Below are 19887 nucleotides of genomic sequence, written 5' to 3' on the forward strand. Positions count from 1 at the left end.
TATATTTCGTTATTAAACAATAATTCTATCTTTTAGTTCATGTCTCATCGTTTGGTAACTCAACTAAAAAAGCAAACTGCGTTTATTTACATAAAATATATCCTATGTTACTCCCAAAGGCTTCCTTTACATGTCTGCAAAATTTCATTAAAATCGGTTCAGCCGTTTCGGAGATTACCCGGAACAGACAGACAGACAGACAAAGAATTTTATAGGTATAGATTTGTTATTATATATGATATCATTGTATAAATATATGATAGAAATTAAATATTATAAGGAGAAAAGAAATATAATTTGGATATATGTATAAGAATCTCTATAAAAATTTATGTTTAATATTGTAAACGTTATATACAAATTAATATAATATTTAATATAATTTTTAAAGTTTTTAATATATAATATATTATTTTTAAGCTAAACATGTATAATAATATCGATATAATAAATAAAAAATTTTATTCATTGTCCAAAAACGATTTATTTTCATACTCTTCATCTCAATACAGTTGTAATGCATTCTATATAAAATCAATTATAAGCCTATCCAAAAACCCAAGAACGATTCCTCATAATTTGAGTAAATTTAGTTTACAAATTGCTCTAATTATTTACACTGTGAGTGACTAAATAACTAAGGCAACAAATCCTACTTCTAATTATTAAAATATAATATATAAAGATATCTCAAATGAATATACATTTAACTTTGCGAGAGTATAAAATGTTCGGTTACATCCGAACTTGGCCCTTCCTTACTTGTTAATGGTAATTTTGCACAGATATCTTACTCATGGATCAATATGTACATAAAAACATATGAGATAGGGGTAGTACTTACCCGATTTTATCTATTTTTGGCATTACTACATATTATTTATAGAAAAAGACGTTCTCTGCGTTTCATTAAGGTACCTCACATACCATTACCAATATATGTGCAGTTTAGTCAGCCAGATTTTTTGAAAATCCTGATGTAAGTTACATGGGGCTAGGGCAAGTCTTCACCCGGTTTCATCCATTTTAGGCTCTTAGATGCCGTTATTAGAAAAACACGCTGGCTCAATTTTTTTAAAAATAACTCACATATTGGCCGATATATGCGGAATAAAGTCAGCCGGAAGTTCGAAAATCTTTTTATAGGGTGATCTATTTTAAGGTTATCTACTTAAAAAAAAACACAGAAAACTCAAATTTTATTGAGTGCAATTTTCGATGACTCGTTCGAGCATTTCGACTGGTAACTGGCAAATGACATGCGTGATATTTTTCTCCAAGGTCTGGGTCGAAGCGGGATTGACCGCATAGACTTGAGACTTCCCATATTTCCACAGAAAAAAGTTTAACGGTGTGATATCACACGATCTTGGTGGCCAATTGACCGTCCCAAAAGGTGAAATTATCTGCTCACCGAAGTGTTCTCTCATTAGGTCCATTGATTGATGCGATGTGTGGGAAATGGCGCCGTCTTGTTGAATCCAAATGTCGCCGAGATCATGAGCTCAATTTCATGCATAAAATAGTCCGTTATCGAGGTGCGAAAGCGGTGGCGGGTTACGTTCTCATCGTCATCAATTTTGAAGATAATTGATGACTCCACCGGCCCACAAACCACACCAAACCGTTTTTTTTTTCTAAATGAAATGATAGCTCTTGTATCACTTCAGGTTGCCCTTCACCACAAATGCGGCAATTTCGCTAGTTTACATACCCATTGAGCCAAATATGGGCTTAACCGCTGAACAAAATTTATCTCGAAAACGTCGGCTTTTCTTGGAACTTTTCAAGAGCCCATAGAGCTAAGCGATGTCGCTTGGGAGGTCGAGTGGCTATATTTTCTTCACTGCTGGAGGTGGTCTATTCGGTCGAATATTATCCAATAATGAATGCTGGGTCCCACGATGGGCGAAGGTGTTGCGAATAGTACGCTCAGTAGGCCGATTATGTTGAACATAAGTTGTTGAGCATAAGTTGAGCGAAGTGCTCGAAACACATCCTTTACAGAACGTGAATTTTCGTAATAAAGTTGAACGTTGTTCAGGCATAAATTTTTCCATGATGAAATGCCAAACAATATTGCACAAAAGTAGCATGACAGCATGACACGACCCACGCGAGTTTTGGTTGTTCGAGCGGAAAAAAAATAAAAATGCCGACGATGTTACTTCTGTGACATTTTATTTTATTCTTCTTCTTCACACATGATTGTGTGGTTTACCCGATAATGTCTGGGTTATCATTACAGTCAAACATAAGGACCAAAACATGTTTGTATGCATTTGCATTATGTTCTTTATCTCTACTTGTTATCTTATTTTTTGTAATGTTTACTTGTTTTTCTTTAATCTTTTATTTTGTCCAATTTACAATATTTTGTTGTGTGGTGTCTGGTTGGGATGATAGTGTACACATAACTCCTCCCTTCCTTAATTGAAAACTCTCCTGAGTTGGAATAGTATGGTTTTTCTTTTTTTTAATTTTACAAGATATTAAAATTATTATTATAATCACAATAAAACTTAAAATTGATACTCTAATATGAGAGATATTTTTGTGATATTTTAATTCATTAATTTCTTTTAAATTTTCTTCGTTTTTAAATACAAGGTCGTTAATTGTAATTTTGTTAGTGAAATTGTGAGTATCATAGTTTGGATGATAAAATCTTTGATTGTATGATATTTTAGTATTTAAGAATGTTTGATAGAGGATCTTAATTGTGCAGTTATTATAATGAATCAATGTAATGTTTTTCAACTTAATTTTTCTGTTCTCGCAGTTCTGGTTTAGTTCTATGCCATTTGAATTTTTTATTAAAATAGTTTCTTCATCAATTTGAAAAATTTCTGTAATGCTATTTTTGATAAGTTCACAATTTAAGAAGTAGATGCAATGTTAAGAAATTTGTAGTTCATTGGTATTTCTTTGCCTGCTATATTTGGTATAGGAATAATAGTTTTTAATTGTACCGATTGAAATTCTTTTGGGATTTTGACCACGAACATTAACAAATTTTCCTTATATTCCAAGGCGCATACTTTTATATATTGAAGTTTCGAGGTCTATGTTGTAATTATAAATTTCTTCAATTGGTAAAATGCTTGTGTGAAAAATACCACTTTTTGCTGAAATAATGTTTTCATGAATCTGGTTTACTGCGTCTTTGAGAATGTTTATCTTTATTGTTTGTTCATGAAGAATCAATATTTTGTCTGTTCTCTCTTGATACATTAAAGAATTCTTTCTTTCGTCTTCAATAATTTGTTTTAATTTTGTGAACGTGTTCGAAAGAAATTATTAATTTTTATTTGGTGGTTGAGAGCTGTAATTGAATTATGTAAATTTTCTTTTTTCTACTAACTTCTTTTCTTGGGAATAATGTTATCTCTCAAGATTTCAATTTCATTAGATAGGGTGTTTGCGAGATTTTTTGTTATATTATTTAGTATGTAAAGAATTTCACGAGGGTCAATTATGTGAATTACGAGGTCAGATGATGTAACAATCTGTTTAGTGTTGGTGATAATTTCTGCGTATCCATTGTCGGTATGTATTTGATGTACTTCCAGTTTGGCTGCATTACTAATTGTTACAATTGCTATCATCAATGTTATTTTGAAGATGTATTTGACCTAAAAAATTTGTTGGACGTTTAATATTTATCGGGTGAATATTATCTAATGGCAATTTTCTATACCTTGGTTCGTATTTGTGCCGAACCGCTTTATAATTTTTTACGTAACCTTCTTTTTGAGTGTTATTAAACTCTTCTCTATTATTATTATTTAGTTTTCCTATGCATTTTTCTTTAGTCTTCTGAATAGTGTCTTTAATCAAATTTTTATCAGTTTTTCCATTTATAACATCAAGAGGTGGGGTTTTAATTGTAGAATGATAAGATTTGTTGTACCATTCTATGCTTTGAAATACTTTTTCCGCTGTTGAAAGGCTTGGTTTTTCAATTTCTAGGACTCTAGTTCTTTCGGAGAGAGTATTATGATCTTTCGATATCTGAATTCCCAGTATGACTGTTTGGTTTTGTAAAATGAACTTCTATTTCTTCTTTCCTAAAAAAATCTTTTATGTTAATTGAGTTGAATTCATTATCTAATATTAACTTTCTGGGTCTTCCTTTGATAGAAAAGAATAATCTAAGCTTTTCCTAATAGTTATACTGTTTCTATCTTCTAGCTGAAATGCCATAGCAAATTTCGCAAATTTGTCTATAAAAGTAAGGACGTAACATTTTTTATTTATGTATTTATCTGCGTGAACTATTTCATTTATATCTTATGGTGTTTTCGTTAATTGAAATTTTGGTTTTAAAGGTTTTCTATCATATTTTGCTCTATTGCAAACATCGCAATTATTTATATATTTTTGAATCAAAACTTTAAAATTTTTCCAGTATATTAGTTTTTTGAATTTTTCATAACTTTCATTAATACCTGCATGGCCTGTTTCATTTTTACGATATTGAGCAGTTTGTTTATAAACTTGTTCTTCATTTTTCATATCTTTAGCATGGAATTCACATCTAAAAAACTTTACCTGTCTATTAAATATTTGAATAAGCTTTTGCTGAACTATATTGTACTGATTATCGGTTAACTAAGAAAAAATACCTACTTTTCCACTATTTATGTGACTACGACAAAGATCTATGAAATTATTATTTTTTATATCTTCTGCGCTATTAAAAATTTTCTTCGTGTTGCCTACTTCTTCAGATTCCATAATTTTCTTTTTTGGTAAATTGATTTGTGTATTGAAGCGATTTACAATAGTATGTAAAATTGGAAAATGATCATTTAGTTCCTCCTCTTGAGAGTGGATTGTAGCATTTGTGCTTATGTTGTCTTCTTCCAATGAATGAATCTCGCCTGTGTTACTATCTATTCTCCTTAGAAAATCGGCTACGTTATTTTCCTTTGCTTTCACGTAATTTATATTAATATTGTATTCACCTAGTTTAATTAACCATCTTTGCAATCTTGGGTTAATGTCTTTTCCCTTGTTTTTTATTTGGAGCCACTTAAGTGGTTGGTGATCGGTTAAGAGATCAAATACTCTGCCGTAAATGTATGGTCTATAATATGTCACTGCCCAGACGATAGCTAGTAGTTCTTTTTCTGTAGTGGAATAACTTCTTTCGTGTTGGTTAAGTGTTCGACTAGCATAGCTTATAGGATGACTGTCCTGGGTTAATACTGCGCCAATTGCAAATCAGTTGAAATGCCAAATTTTTTGTTAAAGTCTGGATATTTCAATATTGGTGGGTTTACTAATAGATTTTTAAGTTTTTCAAAGGATGATATGTACTGAGGATCACGAGTGTTTATTTTGATATCCTTTTTTAATTATTTTGTTAAACCATGTGCTACTTTAGCGTAATCTCTTACAAATTTTCTATAATAACCTGTTATACCTAGGAATGATTTAGTTTGCTTTGATGTAGTAGGCAACTTTAGTTTTTGTATGTTTTCGATTTTGCTTAAATTTGGTTGTATCCATTCTGTTGTTAAAGTGTGACCTAGAAATTCAGTTGTTTTCGCGAAAAATTTGCATTTATCTACCTGAATCTTTAAATTATGTTTTCTTAATGCTGAAAATATTTTGTTGATATTTTGGGTATGTTCTTCAACACTTGAACTAAAAATTTAGATGTCGTCTAAATAAACTACACATATCTGGTTGATATATTCCCTAAGAACTGAATTCATTAAACGTTGGAAAGTTGCTGGTGCATTCTTTAGTCCGAAAGGCATTCTTATAAATTCAAAGTGTCCTTGGGGTGTAGAGAAAGCTGTTTTTGGTATATCTTCTTCTTTTATTAATACTTGATGAAAGCCTTTTGCAAGATCTAATGTTGTAAAATACTGAGCTCTTCCAAGTTTACTGAGTATTGGTTCTATATGGGGTATTGGAAATTTGTCATCTATAGAGACTTCGTTTAGCTTCCTGTAGTCAATAACTATTCTCTATTTTTTCTTCATTGCATTGTCTTGCTTTTTCGGTACAATCCAAAGAGGCGAGTTGTACGCGGAATTACTTTCTTTAATTATACCTTGGCGCAACATCTCGTTCATCTGTCTACTAATTTCTTTTTCATGAATTTGGGGATATCTATAAATTTTATTATAAGTTGGTCTACTTGTTTTTGTAACAATTTCATGCTGAATTTCATGAGTATGAGAAAGGTTTTTACCTTCTTGGAAAAATAAATCGCTATTTGCTTTTAGAATGTATTCTAATTTTTGCTTTTCTTCTTCATTCATCAAAGCATCAAAGTTATTATTTTTTATGTTGGTTAGTTTCCAATGTATATAACTTTTTTCATTGAATTCGTTTGGGGTTGGGGTGACTAACTCTTTATTTAGGGGAAAATTTTCCTTGATGGTGCTAAAGTGTATTGGTTTATCAAGCTCAATGCATTCATAATCTTTTAACACAATATATTTCAAAAATGATGTTGTAGACCCTGTGTCAATAAGACATTTAATTTTTGCATTTTTTATGGTCACTTCTATTATCGGTAACGATTGTTTTGGGCTGGCAACCGAAAATTTGCTTGTTCTTGAACGTGATCTATTTCCATCGGTTCGGGGGGGTTTTGTCTCCTTTGGACTGAATTATATCTTCTAGATTGTGGAGAATTATTTTGCCTATTTTGTCCAAAGCTAAATTGCTCAGAATTATTTTGTCTACTTTGTCCAAAGTTAAATTGTTGATAATTGTCATTTTGGTTAGAATTGTTACGAAGTTCTCCCTGCTGATTTTGTCCAAATTGAAAATTATTGGAATTTTGCATATACTGTTTATTATTGAAATTGCCAAAATTGTGAGCCAAAGAATTTCTATTTGAAAAATTTCTATAATTATATCTTTGATAATTGTTTTGTCTTTTATCAAATTGTATTAGCAAACCTGTCTCTTGAAGAACGCTAAAAGCCTCTCTAATGGTGCTTATATTTCTACTAATCACTACACTGCTTAAGTTGGGGTGTATCCCATTTAATAATGTTTTTAGAATTAAACTTTCGTTGTTAATTGGAGAAAATTCTGCAGGCTTTATCCTATCGAATTCATGTTTTAAATTTAGTTTATTTAAAATACCCTTTAAATTTTGAAAATATTGACTTACGTTATAGTTTCGTAGTACAATCGCCTGATTGTATAGGGTGTGGTATGACCCCTTTACTCCAAAATTTTTTATAAGTTCTTCTCTAATTTGCTGTCATGTTCGTGTAGGTCCCAAATGCCGGATGACACTTTCTGCTTCTCCTTTAATTTTTGTTCTGACGTGTCGCTGCGTTACAAATTCCAAGATTGATGGGTTGGGGTTGAATAAAGGAAGGATCATGTCAACTTCCCTGATGAACGATGATAAATCTCTGCCGTCAAAGTCCATGATTCTTGAAGCTTCCTTCAAAATTTGCGATCCTGTCATCTGAAGTGGTTGCTGCTCGCCTGGATTCATTGCTGATGTATCCTCTTTTGATACAACTGAACTTGTTGTTGTTGCTTTGTATGGTGCACTTCGCTCTCTCTGCGTCTTCTGTGTGTGGGGCATTAATCTTTAATCCCACTTTTCCTGGTAATGTTGATGGGCGGAATGAAGCTATTCTTCGCCTTCACAAATTGTAATCCTCGGAGTCGCTCTCTGACGTTCCAGATAACTTGTGTAGAAACTTAAGTTTCTTAAACTTGGCTATCTGTGCCGACCAACTTATATATTTATATATATATAAGAGATCTTTAAAATGGGAGCTAATCTTAGGATTTGCTTCCCGTTGCTAAAGCTTACGAAACTTAAAAAACTTCAGTTTTAAGTATCGCTTAACTTTGCAGTTTGTTTTAACCGACTGCGCCAGTTTTTGTTGTTCGAGCGGAAAAAAAATAAAAATGCCGACGATGTTACTTCTGTGACATTATATTTTTTTTGTTTCTTTTTCAAATTATGTTCTGCTTATATAACTACTAAAGTGATACAATTTTCTTAATCTATTTCTTTGTTTTTCTATTTTCTTATGAAATACAATATTTGTTAAATGTTATCTTATTTTCTATTGAATGCAAACAAACATGATTGTGTGGTTTACCCGATAATGTCTGGGTTATCATTACAGTCAAACATAAGGACCAAAACATGTTTGTATGCATTTGCATTATGTTCTTTATCTCTACTTGTTATCTTATTTTTTGTAATGTTTACTTGTATCTTTAATCTTTTATTTTGTCCAATTTACAATATTTTGTTGTGTGGTGTCTGGTTGGGAAGATAGTGTACACATAACTCGCGTGATCTGTCGAAAGAAGGCTATTGAAAAAAGTATATAGTATCTCATACAGTGAACGGTAATTTCGGTAAAAAGTAATCTTTGGACACATCTTCTGTATATGGGGACTTCAACAGTTATGGCCAGATATTTTGACAATTTTTAAACTTGAGATGGTATATCTTAAAGGCACTCTTTTTGCAACGTTTTATTTCAATATATTCGTTAGTGCTTGATTTGTATACTGCTAGTCAGAAATCAGATGGAACTCAAATTTGTGTTATGGATAGCAGGCGTGGTTGTAATCCGTTTTCGTTCATTTCTGCACTTTAACAAAGGTATAACAGGACATTGTTACGACCCATTTGTTTGAAATCGGTCAAGTAGATCTCGAGATTTGGGGTATCACCTAAAAGTGGGCAGTGTCACGCCCATTGTCCAATTTTTTAATTGGCTCCGTTTAAGCTTAATTATAGCATTCTACGTGTAAAATTAAAAGTTTTTGACTTGTTTATTTATGAGATATCGTACTTTTAGTAGTTTTAATCAAAGTCATTATATGCGACGTGCGAGTTATGTATAACGACGGCAAGCACTGCACCACATCGCATGATCCATCAACCCGCGACTCAAACAGCAGACTCAGCACATTTTGAGCTTGCTGGAATGTGCAGTACAGCCGGGCATATCAGCAAATTCGAGTTGCCGATCTGATGCGAGAGAGAGTCTGATTTGCTAAAGAGAAGGAACCAGTTGCGTTTTTATACTCTCGCAACCTGTTGCTACAGAGTATAATAGTTTTGTTCACCTAACGGTTGTTTGTATCACCAAAAACTAATCGAGTTAAATATAGGCTTATATATATATAAATGATCAGGATGAAGAGACGAGTTGAAATCCGGGTGACTGTCTGTCCGTCCGTCCGTCCGCCCGTGCAAGCTCTAACTTGAGTAAAAATTAAGATATCTTTATGAAACTTATTAGACATGTTTCTTGGTACCGTGAGACGGTTGGTATTGCAGATGGGCGTAATCGAACCACTGCCACGCCCACAAAACGCCATTAATTAAAAACAAATAACTTGCCATAACTAAGCTCCGCAATAAGATACAAGACTGTTATTTGGTACACAGGATCACATTAGGGAGGGGCATCTGCAGTTTAAACTTTTTTAAAAAGTGGGCGCGGTCCCGCCTCTAATAGGTTTAATGTGCAAATCTCCTATTCCGCTAATGCTATAATAACAAAATTCACTAGAAGCAAATGTTTTTAGCACTTCTATTGACGGTGTGAAAATAGTTGAAATCGGGTGGCAACTCCGCCCACTCCCCATATAACGGTACTGTTAAAAACTACTAAAAGCGCGATAAATCAAGCACTAAACACGCCAGAGACATTAAATTTTATCTCTGAGATGATATAAATTGGCTTTATAGGAACCGCGTTCAAAATAAGCAGTGGGCGTGGCACAGCCCACTTTTAGGTGAAAACCCATATCTTGAGATCTGCTCAACCGATTTCAACCAAGTGCATAACGTTCTTTTCATGTTTCTATGTCATAGTGCGAAAATGGGCGAAATCGGACTACAACCACGCTTACTTCCCATGTAACACCATGTTTAATTCCATCTGATTCTTTCACTTTCCACTATGCAAATCAGCTAACAATGATTATATCGGGGTAAAACTTTGCGTGAATAATGCAATTAAAGTATGCCACCTTGCGGCCAAAAATTGTCTAAATGGAACGAAAACTGTTCAAACCCCTAAGTACTAAATATGTGGACCCCAGTGTCTATAGTTGACCTTCTACCGAAAAATCAGCCAAACCACAAAGAAATCTCAAACGAGTATACCATTTGACTTTCGAGAGTATAAAATGTTCGGTTACATCCGAACTTAGCCCTTCCTTACTTGTTAGTTCAGTGTTTGTTCCTGAAGGTCCACAGTTACAATTCACATATACCTAGTTTGCGCGGGGTTATTACCCAATTTCACCTATTTTCGTACTTTCGGTAGGAGTGCTAAAAAGATTAGTCCTGAGGGAATTTGGTTTTTAGGGTTTAGGAGATATGCACATTATACCTATCAGAAGGCGGGGCCACGCCTACTTTTACAAATTTAGTAGATGCTCGTTCATAATGCGATTCATTGTACCACATAACAGTCTTGTATCTTATTATGGAGCTCAGTTATGCCAATTTTTTGGTTTCCGATTAATAAGGTTTTGTGAGCGTGCCAGTCTGATTACGCCCATCTACAATACCAGCCTTTTACGGTGACAAGAAACATATGTACCAAGTTTAATCAAAATATGAAAATTTTTAGTCAAGTTACAGTCTGCACCGACTGACGGACAGACAGTCACCCGGATTTCAACCCGTCATTTATATATATATATATATATATACATATTACTTTATATCTAATTCGATTAGTTTTGTAAATGTAGAGAAAGAATTCAACATTCATTGTTCGACGAAATCTTGAATGGTTTACAATCAAATTTGGTATCATATCAACTTATTTTGATGGTCATAAACTCTCTTAGTTTTATTAAGATACAAACTGAGAGATAATAGATACACTGTTAGTAAAAAAAAAACGCTATCTCAATTTCATTAAAAGAACTCACTTAACGGCCGATATTCATATGTGGTAGAAGTTAAATTGGAAGTTCGAAAATCTATATGTTAGGTATATGGGGACTAAGGAAAATATTGACTTGATTCAACCCACTTTTGACACAAGAGTAAACTATTATCAAAAAAAGACTTTCCTTGATTTTCAATAATATATATTTCGACAAATAGTCAGCCATACGCGCTAGGGCCCATATTCGGTATGTGGGGGCTTTTTGGACTCCAGATGTGCCAAGTTTTACCCGATATATTAATTCGTTCTTGATTTAAGTACTTAAAATAGAGCTGTAAACCCATCGACGGTCAGATCAGTCAATAGTTTCGATAGTTTAAATAAAAACTATCTATAGTTTTTTCCTTGAAATCTACTCAGTTTTCGCTGGTTTAAATTAAAAGTTGTAAAGCTGTAAAACATTCGATGTGACTATCGAGAATATCGTTCAACAACGACTTTTCTGAAGATCTTTTATGTATTCTTTTTTCAATCGGCGGCTGAAATCATGATGGCGAATTTTAGTTCTCTCCCATCGATTTAATAAGAACAGCGACTCCACGCTTGGTTCAGGTATGGCCAGAATGGGCGCTCTTTTGAGAAAGTTCCCTAAAATTTGGGCTATCAAATCTAAGGGATCTTGCGAGAGTGTCGTGAGCGGCCGTGAAGTAAGACCGGCTTCAATTTGAATTAATAATGTGGGGAACTGTTCATAATTAAATGTGTACCTTTATAAAATGGGATTTGAAGCTTTTCACATCCGATTCCCATAAACCACCGATATGAGAAGCGCTTGGGGGGGATAAATTGCGATTTAATGTCTTGGGAAGCCTTTTTTTGTACAATGTACCGTTTTGGTACATTTGGACCAAATTCGATATATGTTTTTTCTTGGGCTATTGGTGCATCACTTTGTGAAATGATCCACTTTGAATGTAGTGCTTTTGGAAATTTTCTTGGTCCATAAATGAACATTGTTTGTTTCATTATCGTCACAATCATATTCAGTGGTAGCGTTGCTAAAGAGTTTCCCGACAGTTCTCCAAGTTATCGAATCTCATAACACTAAACAGCTGTGAAATTTGGGTTCAGCTCATTATTGCCAGGAGTAAATATTTAAATTCAAAGTGAAGATTTTTTTATAAAAAATATCATCAAAATTTTAAAGTGAAGATATTACAACGAAATCAAAATTTCTTGCAAAAAACCTTCATTATCAGGATATCTGGTAATACTTGAAGATTTTTCTTCTTAAATTTGTTCGATTATTGAACACCCGATTCGGCAAAAGATTTTTTTAAATGCTCTTTAGACTTCTTAATTTAAAATATTTGATCTTAGTTTTGTTTTGCTATGTATATTTACATTATATTCATACTATATTATACTTTTAATTTGTTTAGTGATAATATATGTAAGCACTTAGGTCTGAAGAATATTTAATATTTGTTTTGTAATATACCATACATATGTGTAAAACTCTTGACGGGGTCGGGGTCAAGTTCGTTACACGTTAGGGGTGGGAGTATTCTGAGAGCACTGCCTTAACTTTAATTTTGAGTTGCTCTATGAAATTGAGCATATAAGCTATTACCCTGCGGGCTCGGTGAAACGATGATGAAAATCGCTCAAGGATATCAGTATCATCCAATATTGTGTGAAAAAAGTCGACTTCCTGGGGAAATTATATGCCATCGGGGCCATTCCACCAGAGGGCGTTGTAGTGGCAAAGTGTGGGGGTTGCAACCTCTTGTACTCAGATCAGCAGGATTGTCAGCGCTGGCTACGTGTCGCCAAGTGGCTAATCTTACAAGGTCAAGCATTTGAGACATTCGAAAATTTGTCTCGTTGTTATGGCGGATAATGCAGATATTGACTCAGTAGTAAATGAAAACGGGTTAAAACAGATATCGCATTCCATTGAATCCCCAGAGTTTTTTTTTGTACTTTCCTTTCCGAAATTGAGGAACTTAGTGTACAACAAGTTTTCTTTAGGTAAATCCTTCAGAATAATACAGTAGTTCGCCTTTTACAATGGAAGCCCTGCGGTTTTGAGGGCTTGTATAACTTGTGATAGTGACTCATATGCTTGTGGAAGGCTGTGACTTCCAGACAGGATATCGTCTGCATACCTTTGTGTTTTTAACACCGTGGTTTCCGAAGAAATTCTGACTCCACTTTCGTGGAGTGTTCGGATGGCTAAGTATGGCGCCTAGTTAACACCAAACTCTCTCACTCGTTTTCTCTCTCTTTTGACTTTAAAGTGGCGTAGTGGACTATTAGGGGATTTTCGGAAAATAATTTGCTGATAATCTTGATTATCTTTATGTACGACTATTTGTCTATACATTTTCTCGACGTCCCTGTTGAATAATAAATCTGGCTAGAGCGTGGGGCATTGAAGACAAGTCTTACTTTTGTTTCTTCTATTTTATCAGGTTTTACCACCGCATGAAGTGGCATATAAAATAATAAGTAGTAAGACCAGTGTGTTGAGAAATTGTTGCTTAAGCGGTAGTCGTACGACGTACCTACGATTATCTGATCTATGAGTTGCGGCTTTGTAAAAGTCTTCACAATACTGATCTTCAGGGGTTGTGGTTTAAATTGCGGTATTCCCCCAAGAGAAACATCCCGGAATAACGGCCATTGTGCATAACCACCATGAAAGAGTTCAGTGTCACATGCGGGCACCTTGAGTTGGATGCCTGAATTTGCCTCTTGACTTTGAATTTGCGGCAACTCTACTCTCGGATGTGGAGTCAGAAATCAGAAATCATTACATTCACTTCTTCAAACTGGTCTATATAGTTTTCGTATTTGGCATTAGCCGAAGGAGTTTTAATTGTCAAGAATTTCTTTTTTGATTTCTAATACCGATTCAGAATTGTCTTGAGACGGTGAAGATGAAAATCAAGTACGGTGTCTTGGTGTATAAAATATTTTTCGCCCTTTTTTGTTTTGTAACACATTGTTTTGAGCGTGTAGCTTCTGCAGGTGTACATGGGCCCTTTTTTTTTGAAAACAGAGTAGTTTTAGGTTCTTCTGAATCTGAGCTCATTTAGAATATGCCGAAATGAATTAAAATATTATCAGTGTAGAATTTTAACAATATTTGCATATGCGTGAATGTGTGAACGAAAACTGTTTTAAGTAAATAAAAGTTTTTGCTAAAATACACGTATTTAGTTTTTTGATCCTTGTTCGGATATATTTGCGAAATTAAACTTTTTCTTTATTAATATGTGCACTTGTAGGTATGTATTTAAGTACTTGTGCAAATGAGAGCTCGTCGAAGATTTGCTATGTATGTACTAATTGTTTGTGCTTTAAAGTTTGTACGCAATCCTGCTTGTTTGCTGAAAGTGGTATTGCGGAATATTTGTAAATGTGGACGTTGAATATACAAGGTGCGTCCCAAAGTAAACAGGACTTTTAAAAAAAAGACAGAACAAATGGTTTTATCAGCAAAATCAATTAATTTTATTCAAAATAGTCTCCTTCTGCTTTAATACAGCTTTTTGAATGGTCCAAAAGCATGTCGAACGAGTGTTTTAGCTCGTTGCCCGGTATGGCCGCCAGTATGCCGGTGCAACCTTTTGAATGGCCTCCACGTCTGCATAACGCTTTCCTTTCATCGGCAAATGCATTTTTCTGAAAAGGTAGAAGTTGCACGGTGCCATATCAGGTGAATACGGGGAGTTGTTGATTGTTAAAATATGATTTTTGGCTAAATAATCGGCAACAATCGATGAGGCGACGCTTTATCGTTCAACAAACGCTAACTTCCATCTTCGCGATATTCGGGCCGAACACGTCAAATACGGTGCACCAAACGCTTCAAAACTCCAAGGTAGAATATCGCATTAACGTTTTGACAGGTGGAACAAATTCTTTGTGGACAATACCCTTGGAATCATAAAAACAAATCAGCATTGTCTTCACTTTTGACTTCTCCAGGCGCGATTTTTTGGGTTTCGGCTCATTTCTCATTTATGTCCTCACGACCACTTTGAAAACGTTGAAACCACTCCTGCACTCTGCTACGGGATAGGCAATCATCGCCGGAACTTGTTTCATCAATTCAAACGTTTCGGTAAAAGTTTTACCAATTTTTAAACAAAATTTAATGTTGGCTCTTTGTTCGAAGCTCATTTTCGCACCGATGACAAAAACATACTGACACTTAAAATTAAATAACTTCACTTCCAATAAATGAAATGTTATTAAAAATTTTACTGGAAGTCGATAAAGGATAGCAGATTCTAACGCACTAGTCGACATATAGATGGCCCGCTAGAGTTTACTTTTTACTGTTTACTTTGGAACGCACCTTGAATAATATACGCAATCCTACTTGTTTTTGTTTGCCAAAGAACAAGGAGTATTGCGGGATGTATGCCAATATGAAAATATAATATAATATATAATGTACAAACATGTATTGTATATGAAGCAGTATGTATGTAAATATATAGTTCACAAAATTTGTAATAATATTATTTTTTTTTTTGTTTTTAATCATCCTTATGTTATTTACTGCACCGTTTAGTTAATTGCGTATTTTACTATCACTTTTGAAATTTTATACTCTCGCAACCTGCTGCTACAGAGTATAATAGTTTTGTTCACCTAAGGGTTGTTTGTATCACCTTAAACTAATCGAGTAGATATAAGGTTATACATATATAAATGATCTGGATGAAGAGACGAGTTGAAATCCGGGTGACTGTCTGTCCGTCCGTCCGTCTGTAACTTGAGTAAAAATTGAGATATCATTATGAAATTTTGTACACATGTTTCTGGGTACCGTAAGACGGTTGGTATTGCAGATACGCCCACAAATCGCCATTATTCAAAAACAAATAAATTTCTATAACTAAGTTTCGCAATAAGATACAAGACTGTGTTTTGGTATACATGATCACAAAAGTGGGCGTGGTCCCGCCCCCTAATAGATTTAATGTGCATATCTCCTTAACCGCTTAAAGTAAATTCACTGAGAACAAATGGGTTTAGCACCTCTATCGACAGTGGGAAAAAGGGTGAAATCGGGTGACAATACCCGCCTACTCCCCATATAATGGTACTGTTAAAAACTACTAAAAGCGCGATAAATAAGATCACTTTTAGGTGAAAAACCATATCTTGGGATCTGCTTAACCGATTTCACCCAAATTCGGTACATAATATTTCCCTTATATTTGTATGTTATAGTGTGAAAATGGGCGAACGGATTACAACCACGCCTATTTCCCATATAACACTGTGTTAAATTCCACGTGATTCTTTTACTTTCCGATATGCAAATCAAGCAACGATGAATGTCCGGGTAAAACTTTGCGTGAATAATGCGTCACGTTTGCCACCTTGTGGCCAAAAATTGTCTAAATCGAGCCAAAACTGCTTAAGCCCTTTGACCCCCCCTAAGACATTTAATTGAAATTCATATAATTGATAAAATCGGATTAATACTACCCTCTACTTTCATTTACTACTTGTAATGCTTTTCGTTATTCCATCCAGTTGTATGCCGAATATGTCGGTCAGTGAGTATTAATATTTTTTTTTGTATATAAAATTGCTTCAAAATATGTTCTCGAGTTTAGCTGAGCAATGTCAAAATTAATATCTTTCTCTATCCCTAATATATATATAATTTCCGTCTTTCCACCTGACTTTAAACCGTTCCGGTTGATCAAAATGTGATATTTTAATGAAATTAAGTGAATTAATTTTATTAAAAATTATGTGGTTTGACGCTGAATTAGAATGAAATTAGTATATACCTTGGGCTAAACCTCACACCTTCATATAATAAATTCCGATTCTCCGGTTCACGTTTTCACATAAGCTTATAATATAAAATTTAGCCACTTTGGTCGAGTTAATATTACATTGATACATATTGTATGTACCTATATCTCACTTCAAGAGGTTTCTTTTTGTTTTTTAATAAAATTTTCACTGACGCGAACTCAAGTATAGCAATAAAACTGATACTAAGTTTATGACCTTTATTATAAGTCAAGAAGATACCAAATTTGACTGTATTGTAATTTAATCACGATTTCATTTATTAAGGAATGTTTTACTATTTCTCAACATTTTTTAATATAAGGTTTTGTCACACCTGAAGGAATTTCTTGGCCTTTGATTCTACGAATTGCAAGAGTAAAAAAGTCTCGATTCCGTCCTAGTAGCAGTGTTGACCCTAGCTCCAACATACTTTATGTAAAAGATTCAAACTTTTGTTTGGTTTTATATAAGCGTAAAATATTAGTTATACGATAGTTTAATGCCGAAAATGTGTGAAATCGGTCCACGAATTTCCCCAGCTCACATGTACTACTTATGGCATAATTTTGTTCGTTAATTTGATAATTTAATGAAATTAAATGAACAGTTTTTCTTAAAAATAATGTTGTATATCGCTGCCTATGAATGAAATTGGTCTAGACCATTGTTTAAACCTTATAACCCTAATATACTGAGTTCCGCTCCTCTGGTACTACAGCAACCTCATATACCCCACTAACACCTTTGGTTTAGTTTGTCTAACATATAATATATAATTTTTGAGTTAAATAGCATCTTTTAATTAAAATTAACATTTCGGAGAGAAAAAAATAGTATCAACACTAAATTAATCTATATATTCAATAACATAAGTTAATAAGATATCAAATAATAATCGAATAATTAATGTTGAATTCTTTCGCAAAATTTTTTATACATTTTATTGTTGTCATCACCTAAAATTAATCGAGATAAATATAGATTTCTATATACACATATTACTTCTAATATTTGTTGATAATCAGTGGATAGGTATATTCCCTCAGCCATCATGTTGAACTTATAACAAAATACCCCAAACAATGTAAAAACTTTCGTAGAGGGCTGGCCTTTGTATAGAGCAAATATTATTTTCTAGAAAAAATCGCATGAAATAAATATTAGTAGTGTAGTATCAAAAGGGCTACAGACCATTTTTATGTGGTTATAGATAAACTGCGACCCCAGAGGTTTAAATGCAACTGTCTATTATTTCAGTTTTGCTACACTTTTTAATATGAAGGTCGTGAGGTGAACTGTATACTCAAGAAAATTACATTTATGTACATTTTGGGATTTACCCAGCGTTGGTTGCTAACGAAGGGTTTATTTATCATGACAGAAGGAACAAAATCTACATATCTGCTTTACATATGTGTATACCGTACTTAGTTATATAATATTATATAATATTTGAGATATTGTTAATTTAGTCTTCATGAGCAGACCTTTTATAATAGGTACCATAGATCCCCCAGTTGTAAAAAGTGTTAGACCAAAGCAATTTACGGAGGGGTTTTCCGAGTACTTAATTCTATATCTAAGTAATGTATAGATATACAAAAGTTCGTAAGCTGTGTTAACAAAACTTATCTATAACAAAACTTTTATACTCTGTAGCAACATATTGTAAGAGTATAATAAATATCAGTACACTGTGTACTTTGTAGTTTCAGCTACACTAGATTTCTTTATCAGCAAAGTGCTTTCTTCAAACAAATTTCAGTGTATTACCCTACAAGAAACTGCTAATGGATTTATCAATATACTCACATTTATTATGTCAATACTGACAGTCAAATGACTGTCAATGCTTCCAAAAGCAAATTCTGTATACGTCGAAAGGAGACAGCATACATTTTCATAGAAGTTTTGAGAAGTTGTAAAACACTTATATTCCTGTTATTTCGTGCGATATACCAGAAGTGTTGCGTGCTTCTGTGCAATAACAATTTTTGTTTTATTAAAAATTATAAATAACAAATTAGTTTTCAAATATTATATACGTAAGTTATTATTAAGTTTCAAATAAAATTATATTTTTAGTTAATTTTTATTTTTATTTAGGCATTTTCGAATTCCGAAATATTCATGAACTGCAGAAATACGTACAGCAGAGCTTTGAAGAGGAGCAAGCATGAGATTAAGAGAAAATTTCTTTTCATAATTTGTTATTTAGTTATATTTTTGTTACACTCTTTTTTATATTTTTGTATATTATTATAACTATTTTTAATTAAAAGTTTTGTATTTATTAAAGGAATAAAAATTATATTATCTACTGCGTAAAAGAACATTTCATTTGTGATAGATTTACAGTCATAATTGAAAAATTGCAGCTATAATTGCGGTTCAGTCATAACTGACAATTTTCAGCTATGATGGATTTATGGTCATTGCTGACATGAAAGTGAGCAGCATAGATATATAGTGAATCACTTCCGAATACCGATGTATTAAAGAGAGATGCAAACTCACACACATACGTTTGTTTACATCAGTTTTTGCAGAAGGCTTTTAAGGAAATGATAGAAACTTTGTTTTGTGCGCTGACAAAATTTTTTTCAGCTGTGACTGTCATATGACCAGCCAGATGACTGTCACTGTTCTTGTATTGTTACTTATATAGCGTTTAAACTGTTATTATGCATACTTATGTGTACACATTTACACCAGTATATTCAACCAAATTCTCTATACACCGAACGGGAAAGAAGTCATAGCAAGGACTCAATTACAGTGAAAGAGAGCAGCACCTAGGACCCAAATTTTCACACCCGGACGGACGGAATTATATGCTGTAGGTCACGCTAATCGTAGATTAGATTCCGATGTACGTCTGTCCGAACAAATAATCAACATAGAACCAGGCGGAAAAATCTCGAGGTACGGTCTGTTGAGTAAGTTTTAAATTCTGTTCAACATAGAACACGGCGGCAAGATCTACATACTCACTCTGAAGAGCAAATAAGAAATACTGGAGGTCATAGATCTCGGCGTGAAGACCCCGAGGTTCGATCTGTTGAGCAAGTAGTAAATACTGTTCAACATAGAACAAGTCGGCAAGACCCCAAATTCGCTCTAAAAAGCAATTAAAAAATACTCGAGGACGTAGATCTCGTCGAGAAAATCC

At 33.6% G+C, this 19887-nt stretch overlaps 1 pseudogene; it reads right to left on the reverse strand.

Annotated features, from left to right (window-relative positions):
- Window positions 1–2306: 2306 nt before the first annotated feature.
- The window catches only part of LOC138858061 (uncharacterized), a 35656-nt pseudogene continuing 18075 nt past the window's right edge, over window positions 2307–19887 (reverse strand).

This window comes from Bactrocera oleae, chromosome X, assembly GCF_042242935.1.
Source record: "Bactrocera oleae isolate idBacOlea1 chromosome X, idBacOlea1, whole genome shotgun sequence".
NCBI lineage: Eukaryota > Metazoa > Arthropoda > Insecta > Diptera > Tephritidae > Bactrocera > Bactrocera oleae.